Genomic DNA, 15033 nt, shown 5'->3' with positions numbered 1-15033 from the left:
ACAAACAGTTTGAAAAAAGAATGATGAACAAGAAAGGCGACCTTCTGTAAATGAAATATTCCAATAGGTAAACACATTATTTCCTCCTTTTAGTAAATTTCCTTTTTCACTTTGAGCGTAAATCATCCACAGAGAATAAAACACCACTAACATTTAGAAAAATAAACCATTTTCGTTTATTCTGGCAATATCATAAAAGACCTGTTTGCATCGTTTTTGACTGTTTCAAATTGTTATTTACAGACTATAACATAAATGTATTTCAAACTCTGAAACAGCTTGTTATGCCATATGTTACTCTTTACATGTGAAGATCTATCTGATGATGAAATGATAAGCCAGGTATATTTTAATCGTAGCTAAATTGGTATTATCGAAGATAAAGAAAGTGATTATATCAATAATTGGTTAAAAGTTATTTTCTCGTGGTATGTAAAAACGGTCTGAACTATGACACACATTATCTTAATAACTAAAAAGCACTTTTTGCGATGAATATCACTTTATATGGGCCCCCATCTTACCAATCACCGACCAATGAGATACTGAGAGTTACTAGTCATAAAAACAAAGATATAGCGACAGCTTCGAGTGCGGGAGGTCTCCCTTGCTTTACGCTCAGCATAAAACGGAATATTGGCTTCTCTTCTCTCATACCCTCGTGGCGATGGATTCCATCAGGAATGAGGTGTCGAGAGTGATTAATATAAGTTGTAGAACTTGCTTCACAATCGATCTAAAATAAATTATGTATCAACTAAAAAAACAAAGATATCTTCTAAGCAACATGAATTATCAAAGATATTGCATTATAATATTGATTGAGGGAGCTTGTTTTATCAATAGTGTGTGTTATATATTGAATAATACTGTTACTACTGCCCATATTATTTACGAAACTATTATTAGTATTACTTTCTTGTTTATTTGAAGTACATGGCAATAGTCTGGTATTAAAATTCCTTATGCACCACAAAGGAACACTTTTTGACATTCTTTTGTTTCAAAAACTAAGGAACGTTTCATATTTCTCAAATACCTTAGTATTATTTCAATATATTATTTTGAAAAGTGCACGATCGAGAGTTAAAAAATCGCACAATTTAACAAACATAGGAACAGTCTAGAACTGTAGAAGACCAAGTTAGAACTTCCTTCAATTTAATCAAGATGAATATGAGCCGTGCCATGAGAAAACCAACATAGTGGGTTTGCGACCAGCATGGATCCAGACCAGCCTGCGCATCCGCGCAGTCTGGTCAGGCTTCATGCTGTTCGCTTTTAAAGCCTATTGGAATTGGAGAAACTGTTAGCGAACAGCATGGATCCTGACCAGACTGCGCGGATGCGCAGGCTGGTCTGGATCCATGCTGTTCGCAAACCCATTATGTTGGTTTTCTCATGGCACGGCTCATATAATTTTTTGTCGACAGGAGGTTAATAACCCCCGCTATTTCAAGGAAATTTGTGCTAAATTTCTTACAGAATCAATGCACTTTCACTTCAAGTGACAGATTTCCTTGACATCTATGCAAATTTCATTTAAAAATAACATGACTGATCTAATGTGAAAATGGTATCATTTATTTCATCTAACTAAAACAAAATATTAATTAGTTACACACACAAGTAAAGAAAACTGTTATTTTGCTTACCCAAAGAGATTTATTTTCAGTTTTTGAACAACAATCATATTACTCACAGACCAAGGCGTAAGCAGCCTTCCTATATTTATATTAGTCTAAAACTTAATGTCTTTGTTACCTTTTTTCTAAAAAGCTTTTATTTATCTCTTTTGATAACATTATTTTATGTGAATGATACAATTACCATGAAAGAAACGATTTTTTAATAATCTTCAGGATTTTGTGTGATCTGTTAATCATTTCTGCTGATAACACTTTGCCCAGAGCATATCTGCAAGAGATTCTCATAAAACGTCATACAGTGACAGAATGCAGTGGAAGAAAGTGCAAATAAAAAAGAATAGAAGTATCCTTTGCTTGATCTTTTAATTACATTCCATTAAAACATTTACTTTAAACCTTTGGAGTGGATTTATTTCAACTTAACGAATGTGTTGAAGCACAGTTGAGGAACTCCACTTTATATAACTAAAACTCATGCAAATATATTGAACATTGAAGCAGTGGTTCTTGGTCAAAGGCTTTCTCCTCTACGCAAAACATTAATCTAGTCTTTCTTTCACGAAACATTTGCAGTGTTTTTCAAAAGTGCTGTCCAACCAGGCTCTTGTTTCATAAAACTAGACATTTTCACGCTAGGTAAACTGGTAAATAATCACACTTAAATTCATCCTTGAACTTCGGAACATTTTTCAGAGGTAGGACCTAAAATCCAGTTGTCGCAACTGCATTCCCCTGTGCATATACACCATTTCACTCAATGAACGCCCTTGCTAATCAAAGATTATAATATTAACAATAAGATCGTCAGGAGCTATGAAATGCAAAGAAGCTAAATACAGATCAGCTCACGCGGAAACCCAATTCTACTCGATCCTCGGAGGATGGCCAAAACGAGTACCAATGCTCCGACTCGAAGTTTCTTCGAGTCTGCCATTTTCCGTGAAGGAATTTCGCTATCTGACTTCGAGGATTTATGCGAAGTCACTCGAAGGAAATCCTCGAAGTGACTCGAGATGAAATCCAATTAACGGAATACACACCTATATTGGTTTCTTTTGTTTCCGAGTCACTTGACGGAATTCCTTCAAGTGACTCCGAGACGAATAATAAATTACCTATACAAATTTAAATGGGCCTTCGAGTAACTTCGAGGACAGATTTCAGATTACTCGGAGCAGGGTGATTATATTTTACATAGTGATAAGCGAAATAACACAGTATTTGTAAATAAAAATAATACTGTAGTATTTTTATCTTCCTTTAAAATAAACCATTTTTTGTCTGTTTACTTATGATATTTTGTCACTTTTTGAGTGGATACGGCAGTAGTATTTTTTATCCTATTTATAATTCCTTCCAAATGAATAAATTAAAGAAAGGCCATTTTCATAATGAAAATTAATCATTTCTCCTATAATTTTCATTAATTAAGAAAGGTCACTTTTCTTTCACGGCCATTATCTTGACGTTTATCTAGTCTAATATAGCTTCTACGTTAGTCAATTTTACATCAATTTATTTCTAAATCTAATTTGCACTGTCAGAAACTATTTCAATATATTATTTACCAAATCACTATTTTTTAACGGCAGTTATTTGGAATTGTGTTTAGTTTTATATAATTCTTAATATTTAACAATTTACTTTTCTAGCGGGCGTATTTTCAAAGTTTATCTAGTTGTAAATTATTCACAATTTAGTGCATTTTCATGACTTTATTTCTAAATTAAATTCGTAAAGTCAGAAATTATTTCTATATCAAAATTTAACAAAGCAGTTTTCTTTAACGGGGCTCATTTGGAAATTTCTTTAATTATATATGATTAATAATTTAGTCCGTTATACATAAATTTACTTCTAAATCTAATTCGCATGTTTTTCAATATCATACCAAACAATTTACTTTTAGCGGGTGTTATCTTAAAGTTTATCTATTTATAAATTATTCTTAATTTAGTGCCTAAATTATTACACGACTTTTTCCTAAATTTAATTCGTAAAGTCAGAAATTATTTAAATATCAAAATTTAGCAAATCACTTGCCTTTAACGGCGGTGATTTGAAAGTTTGTTAAATTTCGTATGATTAATAATTTAGTTTATTATACATAAATATACTTCTTAATCTAATTCGCATGGTCAGAAACTATAATTTCAATATCAAAATTCACAATTTTCATACATTCAATTAAAAGAACAAGCTAGTTATATAAAAACAATCCGTCCAACTAAGGAAATACTGCCTCGAAGTTTCGTCAAATCATCTCGCGGCACTTGAAATGACCGATTTATTGTTTATTACAGACTCGGAGTCGCGCGGAGTGGCCATAAAATACCGGAAATCATTATAGTGTTACCTGTATAATTTCGACTCGGAGTTCCGTCAAGTAATTTCTCGGAGTGACTCGATGAAATTCCGCTAAAGTAATAAAACTATAACAGTCGGTACTCCGAGTCAGAATTAGGCAGTACTCGGAGGAATTCCTCGCTATGCAAGATTTTTCCTTCGAGGAAAAACGGAAAGTGGGTTTTCCGCGTGAGCTGATCTGTAATAGCAGACTGTAATTCATCGAGTCCATACTTAGGTAATGAACTGTGCAATACTATGCCTGAGCTGTTAGAAGGCGTTATACAATTTGAATAAAGGTAAGAACAAGATGATTTTAGTAAATATTCTATGCCTTTTGAATGTTCTTACGTTGCAAAGTTTGTTTTTTTGGACTTTTATATGTGTGCGTAGTATTTGCCAAAAATAACGAATGAAGAAATTCATATTATGAATTAATTATTTTAAATTATCATTTTACAGTAATGAGAATCTAATAAAAAGATACACGTCTCTGAGAAAACAGTCTGAGCCAATGCTTTTATTTATTTGTGAACAACATTGAATTAAATTTAAAACACGCAAGCTTAATGAATAAATCAAAATATGCTGGGGCAGTAAATGATAACTGACTCACAAGGGTTTAGTAAATTCAATTAAACATTTTGGCTTTTTAGATAGAAAACATTAATTTCAGCAAAATCTTGATAATTTTTTCAGCATCAAATAGCAAAAAAATTATGTCAACTATTTTTTATGAAGCACAGATTGATACCTAAAGTTTTTTCAATAAAACAGATGTTGTAAATAGCCAATTCCTAAGAACTTGTATTTCTGATTTTGGAACTTACAGAGAATGCGTGTCAAGCAATAAGGACAAAAGACCAACAGGAAAAGCCACCTTTAAAGAACGCAGCCGCTAATACAAGTCCCTAGCACATGTAATATTTGAAAAGGTTTGGCATCTCAAATATAACCGCCTAATCATAGACGTGATCATCAGTAATTTCTTAGTACATATATACATATACTTAGAAAAATAGGACTTATGTATTTTCCTTTAAAAATAAAATTATCTTAACATATTATTTTAACATGTCCTACATGAGTCAAAGTAATATAATCATAAAATGAAACTGTTTGGAAGACCTTCCTGCAGGTTCATTATTCCTATTCGCCTCCAAGATATCAAAAAGTAAAATTAACAATCTAAACTTATTCCTGAGCATATGTGAGAACTAATCCAGACCAATGAGCCTATATACTAAATTCTACCAAGGTAAGAAGTCCCAGGGTAGGCACGACTTCCTTATGTCTGTGTTGTGTAAAGAATAACAAGAGTATGGTTGCACAAATATTTACAGGCCAATTGAAAAACACTGCAATTATGATGTATGATAAAAGATAAATTTAGAACACTATTCAATATACTTACTATGATCTCTTGATTTTCATAGGTAAACCGATTTTCCCAACAACTCATTTCAGAACATCTAAACAAAAGACAATTGAATGTTGTTTTAAAGTGATACGATCGACAAGTGGTTATTTCCTTCATCATTTTGGATTTGAACTCTACATTCTAATTTAGAAAATAAATTACTTTACAAATCTATAGTGTGTTTTTAGTGTGCAAATTATTGATTGCTAATTGTCAATGCTATTGCGTTTTAGCAACGTTTTAATACGCATCTGAATTACTTTGTAAATTGTAGTTCGTTTTTAAAGTGAGTATAATGGAAGTAAAATATTCTAGAAAATGAGACCGCATACAAACTTTTATTGTCACATTCTTAAAAGGTATAGCTGTGATTTATATACAATGTATATGTGTATGAAGACGTAGTTAGTTAATAACTCTATTAAATTGTAGACTACATCATCTTTAGTTCATAAAACAAAAAGTCACCACGTCCAATGACTTACGTTTGCTCTGTACTGGAGTGGAAAATTATCATAAACTTGTATTTTGTGATAAAACGCTCTGTGTCAGTTTGAAAGGTATTGAGGAGTTCGCTTAATATTCAATATAATAATAGTGTTAGTAAATTGAGGGGATTGAAATAAAGTATTTATCATTTCAATTTTAGATCGACCGTTAATCTAAAAACGATTCAATACCAGACATAAATTTTGTCCGGTATAAGATATATGAAGATACTTGTGCAAATGAAACATACCCTTAACAATTTAGGAATATATATCAATTTAATGTGATAATGGATATCAAAAACTGTTAGTATTGCATTCACATTCTTATGTGTTGATATTAAACATAAACCGTGAATTAGACAGCACATAATGATTTAGGCAGTGGAACTAAAAACAATATATGACCATTTTGTGTCGATTCGCCGCAAATCTCAACTCACTCACTCAAAGTAAACAGTCTGAAAAAATATTAAAATATCATTTTCTGAAAAAGAGTTATTTTAGCTGAAGAAAATGAGCCTTGGTAAAATATTTTGAAAAAGATGCAGAAAATTCCGCTAAGACGTAGGCTTAGGTGACTATTGACCTAGTACCTCATGCAAGCCATGCATTTTTAACCTCTAGGCATGAAGAAAACACGCATAATTACTATAATGGTCGGAAAAGAAAACTATGTAAAGAACAAATCAGTTAATGTCCTGAGGAAAGTGTGATGATTTTTTATAAAAAAAAAGTCAAAACCCACGGAATTTCACAAGGTAAAATATATTGAAAAAGCTATTGCTGGATAGAGAACAATAACTACTACCCATAAATATGCGTCAAAGTATAGGTAAAAAGATATCTTACTTTTCCATTGCATTGATATAATATAGACAGGATTAGGACTGACAAACGGTGTCCTTTCAACAATGTCACTCTATAAACAGACTGTTTCCGTTGTGTAAAAAGGGCTTAGGATAGGTCTGTATGTGATTTCGCGAAGTGGTTTAAATACTACTTTAACACCCAGTTTTCTCCCGGTAACATAAAAAAATCCATATCTTCCTTGTCATTTCAAATCCACATAAACCAAAACTATTGTCAGAATATAGACACAATCGAACAAATCTAGATTTTGAATGATATATCGGCTTACTTAGCAACAAAATAGATATCGCTCTGCCACAGAAACATATTGTAACAATTTATTGGTCACATTGAAAGAAAAAAGATAGCTCTGCCACAGAAACATGTTGTAACAATTTATTGGTCACACTGAGAGAAAAAAGGTCGCTCTGCCACAGAAACACGTTGTAACAATTTATTGGTCACATTGAGAAAAAAAGATCGCTCTGCCACAGAAACATGTTGTAACAATTTATTTTTGTCCACACTGAGAAAAAAAAGGTCGCTCTGCCACAGAAACATGTTGTAACAATTTATTGGTCACATTGAAAGAAAAAAGATCGCTCTGCCACAGAAACATGTTGTAACAATTTATTGGTCACATTGAAAGAAAAAAGAGCGCTCTGCCACAGAAACATGTTGTAACAATTCATTGGTCACATTGAAAGAAAAAAGATCGCTCTGCCACAGAAACATGTTGTAACAATTTATTGCTCACACTGAGAAAAAAAAGGCCGCTCTGCCACAGAAACACGTTGTAACAATTTAGTGGTCACATTGAGAAAAGAAATCGCTCTGCCACAGAAACATGTTGTAACAATGTATTGGTCACACTGAGGAAAAAGGTCGCGCTGCCACAGAAACATGTTATAACAATTTATTGGTCACATTGAGAAAAAAAGATCCCTCTGCCACAGAAACATGTTGTAACAATTTATTTGGTCACATTGAAAGAAAAAAGACCGCTCTGCCACGGAAACATGTTGAAACAATTTATTGGTCACACTGAGAAAAAAAGGTCGCTCTGTCACAGAAACATGTTGTATCAATTCATTGGTCACACTGAGAAGCAAAAGGTCGCTCTGCCACAGAAACATGTTGTATAACAATTTATTGGTCACATTAAGAAAACAAGATCGCTCTGACACAGAAACATGTTGTAACAATTTATTGGTCACATTGAAAGAAGAAAGGTCGCTCTGCCACAGAAACATGTTGTAACAATTTATTGGTCACACTGAGAAAATTAAAGGTCGCTCTGCCACAGAAACATGTTGTAACAATTTATTGGTCACATTGAAAGAAAAAAGATCGCTCTGCCACAGAAACATGTTGTAACAATTTATTGGTCACACTGAGAAAAAAAGATCGCTCTGCCACAGAAACATGTTGTAACAATTTATTGGTCACATTGAAAGAAAAAAGATCGCTCTGCCACAGAAACATGTTGTAACAATTCATTGGTCACATTGAAAGAAAAAAGATCGCTCTGCCACAGAAACATGTTGTAACAACTTATTGGTCACACTGAGAGAAAAAAAAGGCCGCTCTGCCACAGGAACACGTTGTAACAATTTAGTGGTCACATTGAGAAAAGAAATCGCTCTGCCACAGAAACATGTTGTAACAATTTATTGGTCACACAGAGGAAAAAGGTCGCTCTGCCACAGAAACATGTTATAACAATTTATTGGTCACATTGAGAAAGAAAGATCCCTCTGCCACAGAAACATGTTGTAACAATTTATTGGTCACATTGAAAGAAAAAAGATCGCTCTGCCACAGAAACATGTTGTAACAATTTATTTGGTCACATTGAAAGAAAAAGGACCGCTCTGCCACAGAAACATGTTGTAACAATTTATTGGCCACACTGAGAAAAAAGGTTGCTCTGTCACAGAAACATGTTGTATCAATTTATTGGTCATACTGAGAAACAAAAGATCGCTCTGCCACAGAAACATGTTGTATAAAAATTTATTGGTCTCATTGAGAAAAAAGATCGCTCTGCCACAGAAACATGTTGTTACAATTTATTGGTCACATTAAAAGAAAAAAGGTCGCTCTGCCACAGAAACATGTTGTAACAATTTATTGGTCACACTGAGAAAATAAAAGGTCGCTCTGCCACAGAAACATGTTGTAACAATTTATTGGTCACATTGAAAGAAAAAAGATCGCTCTGCCATAGAAACATGTTGTTACAATTTATTTGGTCACATTGAAAGAAAAAGGACCGCTCTGCCACAGAAACATGTTGTAACAATTTATTGGTCACACTGAGGAGCAAAAGGTCGCTCTGCCACAGAAACATGTTGTATAACAATTTATTGGTCACATTAAGAAAACAAGATCGCTCTGACACAGAAACATGTTGTAACAATTTATTCGTCACATTGAAAGAAGAAAGGTCGCTCTGCCACAGAAACATGTTGTAACAATTTATTGGTCACACTGAGAAAATAAAAGGTCGCTCTGCCACAGAAACATGTTGTAACAATTTATTGGTCACACTGAGAAAAAAAGATCGCTCTGCCACAGAAACATGTTGTAACAATTTATTGGTCAAATTGAAAGAAAAAAGATCGGTCTGCCACAGAGACATGTTGTGATAATTTATTGGTCACACTGAGAAAAAAAGGTCGCTCTGACACAGAAATATGTTGTAACAATTTATTGGTCACATTGAAAGAAAAAAGGTCGCTCTGCCACAGAAACATGTCGTAACAATTTATTGGTCACATTGAAAGAAAAAAGATCGCTCTGCCACAGAAACAGGTTGTAACAATTTATTGGTCACACTGAGAGAAAAAAAGGCCGCTTTGCCACAGAAACACGTTGTAACAACTTAGAGGTCACAATGAGAAAACAAATCGCTCTGCCACAGAAACATGTTGTAACAATTTATTGGTCACACAGAGGAAAAAGGTTGCTCTGCTACAGAAACATGTTGTATCAATTTATTGGTCACATTGAGAGAAAAAGATCCCTCTGCCACAGAAACATGTTGTAACACTTTATTGGTCACATTGGAAGAAAAAAGATCGCTCTGCCACAGAAACATGTTGAAACAATTTATTTGGCCACATTGAAAGAAAAAAGACCGCTCTGCCACAGAAACATGTTGTAACAATTTATTGGTCACACTGAGAAAAAAAGGTCGCTCTGTCACAGAAACATGTTGTATCAATTTATTGGTCACACTGAGAAACAAAAGGTCGCTCTGCCACAGAAACATGTTGTATAACAATTTATTGGTCACATTGAGAAAAAAAGATCGCTCTGCCACAGAAAAATGTTGTAACAATTTATTGGTCACACTGAGAAAATAAAAGGTCGCTCTGCCACAGAAACATCTTGTAACAATTTATTGGTCACATTGAAAGAAAAAAGATCGCTCTGCCACAGAAACATGTTGTAACAATTTATTGGTCACACTGAGAAAAAAGATCGCTCTGCCACAGAAACATGTTGTAACAATTTATTGGTCACATTGAAAGAAAAAAGATTGCTCTGCCACAGAAACATGTTGTAACAATTTATTGGTCACATTGAAAGAAAAAAGATCGCTCTGCCACAGAAACATGTTGTAACAATTTATTGGTCACACTGAGAGAAAAAAAGGCCGCTCTGCCACAGAAACACGTTGTAACAATTTAGTGGTCACATTGAGAAAAGAAATCGCTCTGCCACAGAAACATGTTGTAACAATTTATTGGTCACACTGAGGAAAAAGGTCGCTCTGCCACAGAAACATGTTATAACAATTTATTGGTCACATTGAGAGAAAAAGATCCCTCTGCCACAGAAACATGTCGTAACAATTTATTGGTCACATTGAAAGAAAAAATATCGCTCTGCCACAGAAACATGTTGTTACAATTTATTTGGTCACATTGAAAGAAAAAAGACCGGTCTGCCACAGAAACATTTTGTAACAATTTATTGGCCACACTGAGAAAAAAAGGTCGCTCTGTCACAGAAACATGTTGTATCAATTTATTGGTCACACTGAGAAACAAAAGGTCACTCTGCCACAGAAACATGTTGTATAACAATTTATTGGTCACATTGACAAAAAAAGATCGCTCTGCCACAGAAACATGTTGTAACAATTTATTGGTCACATTGAAAGAAAAATGGTCGCTCTGCCACAGAAACATGTTGTAACAATTTATTGGTCACACTGAGAAAATAAAAGGTCGCTCTGCCACAGAAACATGTTGTAACAATTTATTGGTCACATTGAAAGAAAAATGATCGCTCTGCCACAGAAACATGTTGTAACAATTTATTTGTCACACTGAGAAAAAGGATCGCTCTGCCACAGAAACATGTTGTAACAATTTATTGGTCACATTGAAAGAAAAAGATCGCTCTGCCACAGAAACATGTTGTAATAATTTATTGGTCACACTGAGAAAAAAAGGTCGCTCTGCCACAGAAACATGTTGTAACAATTTATTGGTCACATTGAAAGAAAAAAGGTCGCTCTGTCACAGAAACTTGTTGTAACAATTTATTTGGTCACATTGAAAGAAAAAAGGTCGCTCTGCCACAGAAACATGTAACAATTTATTGATAATGCGCAGACAAACTCAAACCCAACACTATGTGCCATGACACACAATTCAATAACAACCTTTAACATATCAAAACATTTATCCTGTGATAAATAGCAAATACAGCATATATATGTGACAAATCTTTTCTGGGATTACAAAACATTCCCTGATTTAAAGATCCGTTTTGTCGGACCAGTGTAAACTAAACTATTTCAAAGAATTTTAACTTTGATTAAAACCTAATGATATCGCGCATAGCATACTGTTTAACTTTATTCTTGTATCATAGCTCGGTGTTTTTTCTTAACAAATTTGGTGCAGATAATTCGTATACACGGAGTACAGGGTGCGGTAACTAAAAGTGTGCAGGTATTTAATACCCGCACGCTTGTTACCGCACTGTTGGATAGAAAAGTATGCCAGCGTGTCTGGAACAGTAGATAGCGAAGTGTATTTTATTGATTTTCTGCTCTAGCATTGGATTATTTTACCTGGGCTTTACACATTTGTAAAGCAAGGATTTTAAGTACTCACTGAACTGCTGTATATGGCAATGTGGAACGCCTACAACTACCATATATGGATGGCTATGATACAAAACAGAAAGAACATTAAAACTCTCGGGTAAACGATTTATACTCGGGGGCTACGCCCCCTCGTACAAATCGTTTACCCTCGAGTTTCAATGCTCTTTCTATTACTTAAGACATTTTCATTTATTGTTCTACCCTAACCTGTAAGGCCAATTAATCACAATTATTTAAATGAAGCACGCACGTCAAATCTAAGGAAAATTTGCATTTTCCTTTAATTTGTAATCATTAAATATCTCTGTTAAGGAATGAAGAAACAAACGATAATTATCTTGTCCAATATGAGCTATGCATCGTGGTACATGAAATAAAGATGTCTTAGTTTGCAAAACACTGAGGATTTTTACTCACAAAATATGGATTTCTGAATTTCAATTTTAAGACAGTTTAAACATTTCTTTTAAGTAGAGATTTATTGTGCATTCAAATACAGCATATACATGTGACAAATCTTTTCTGGGATTACAAAACATTCCCTGATTTAAAGATCCGTTTTGTCGGACCAGTGTAAACTAAACTATTTCAAAGAGTTTTAACTTTGATTAAAACCTAATGGTATCCCGCATAGCATACTGTTTAACTTTATTCTTAAGACATTTTCATTTATTGTTCTACCCTAACCTGTAAGGCCAATTATTCACAATTATTTAAATGAAGCACGCACGTCAAATCTAAGGAAAATTTGCATTGTCCTTTAATTTGTAATCATTAAATATCTCTGTTAAGGAATGAAGAAACAAACGATAATTATCTTGTCCAATATGAGCTATGCATCGTGGTACATGAAATAAAGATGTCTTAGTTTGCAAAACACTGAGGATTTTTACTCACAAAATATGGATTTCTGAATTTCAATTTTAAGACAATTTAAACATTTCTTTTAAGTAGAGATTTATTGTGCATGCAAATAAATGTTTAAATAATCTTCTACAAGAAGTTTTTAATGAAAATGTCTTTGATAATAGAAATTTAAATTGTTCCAGCTGCAGCCTAGTTTCAGCGACAGAAAATCTGTTCTACTGATGTTTGCAGATGCAATGCATTGAGAAGGGAGAAAATTTGAAATCATGATGCAGACTCACAAGCGAATGAGTCCTGACTCCTTTAATGCGTTAAGAAGTAGTACTGAACTACCATTTCGTATTCTGATAACCATCTTTGGCGCAATTTTCAATTTTACGGCACGAGAACCCTACTTGAGGCCAATGAAATAAAACTTAACATATTTTAGCGTTTTAACATCATTTCAGTTTTCTGCAAAATAAATTCAATACAATTTCAGATAAAAGAAAATTACGGAATACATTCCCAGGTTCATACACCAAACCAAATGAAAAAGAAAGTTTACTTGGTAACAGAGAATAGAAATGGAGTATATTTGCAATTCTATGAACAATTAACGAAACAAACACAATATCGCTTTGTAAAAATATTCATTTTTGCTGCATTATTTGCAATACTAACGTATTTTAGAAATGATACGAAAACGAATGTCTAGTAGGACATTGCATAGATCTGAGTCCATATTCCAAGTTAAAAATCAGAAAAATACAAAACCATCCCACTATCAACTCAGTATAAAGTTGTTTTCGATGATGTACAAGTATTAATTATGGAGACTGAAAAATATCGAGGCATTAGGCAAAAACTCTTTGAACTTGATAAAGTAGATATAACTCCAATTTCAATTTCAAATAATGGGTTAGATTTGCCAACCGATTAATCGGCATAATCGGACAAGCTAACCGATTCGATTATCGGATATAATCGGATAATCGGTTACTCTAGTTGCATATCTATAAGTTCACCTCACAATGTATGTTTTATTACTTAAGAAATGAACCTCACAGACATCAAATATCCTATTTCTATTGTATCCCTTCATAAATATGAGTATGTTAACAGCATAAAAGTATAAAATATTTGTGAAGATAGTAACCTTCAAATCAGGTACTGTCTTAATTTCACCAGGGACTTATCCAGTGATATTATGTTATTAAATTAAAATTATTTGGAGCAAAAAAAAGTATTAACGATTTATTAATTCTTAGTTAACGACTGGAATGATTTCAATCCCTAAAAAAACTAAAATACCTTTGCTAATATGCTTGCGTAAGTCTTACGTTATGCTATGCATACTGCCATACTAATGTCAAGAGTTTAGGCTGATGGTTTTCCCGGCTTAATTTTGTAAAAGCCATTAACCTTCCAAAATCTGGGTGATCACAGATGACATCAATTTCTTTTGACACTTTGGAGGAAGTCATTTTTACGCAGAGTAGTTTCCCTTGGCGTAATTGCCCCAAAGAACCGTAAATACCAGAAAGAAAAAGTTCAGAAAAAAACTAAATTAACCGTTAGGGTGACAAGTAATTAATTGGTCAGGGAAAAGTGATGTCGGCGATCGCGCCCATGAATGCAACGCCGACGATTATTAGATTGTCGCCGATTGTCGGCCCATCACTAATAGATACAAATAACATTTGTTCGCCTATACCACACTGGAATGCTAAGTTTACTAATAATTTCATCCTGTTGTAGAAATCATATACAAGTCAAGACCTGTTGTCGTTCCTCTTGGTATAGAAATATCAACGGACAGAATGTCATGTGCACGAGTAAAAAGGGAACACACTGTTATTGTTCATTAACTTATCTAACTAATTAATACTGTACGTGTTGCCTTACTTCGTATCCGAAATGAATACATCGTATTTCATTCAGATTGACAATGTATGGTCGTCTACAGCTCATTTTTATCTAACTAATTAATACTGTAAGTGTTGCCTTACTTCGTATCCGAAATGAATACATCGTATTTCATTCAGGTTGACAATGTATGGTCGTCTACAGCTCATTTGTCAAAAAACAATAAGGAATATTCAAATTATGTTCAAACAGATGTTATTCAGTCTCCGGAGCCATAACTTAACGTCATATTTTCGAAATGAATAATAAAATGAAGACAGTGGCGAGCATACATATTAATTGGCAAGCCCTGTGGTAGCCGATGAAACTTGCAACCTTCCTAACCTTCAACATATTTCAATGTTAATGCAAAAATGCTTACATAAGAAATAT

Source organism: Mercenaria mercenaria, chromosome 10, assembly GCF_021730395.1.
Source record: "Mercenaria mercenaria strain notata chromosome 10, MADL_Memer_1, whole genome shotgun sequence".
In the NCBI taxonomy this organism is placed as follows: domain Eukaryota; kingdom Metazoa; phylum Mollusca; class Bivalvia; order Venerida; family Veneridae; genus Mercenaria; species Mercenaria mercenaria.
The sequence above is the reverse complement of the archived record's forward strand: the minus strand, read 5'-3'. Positions refer to the sequence as shown.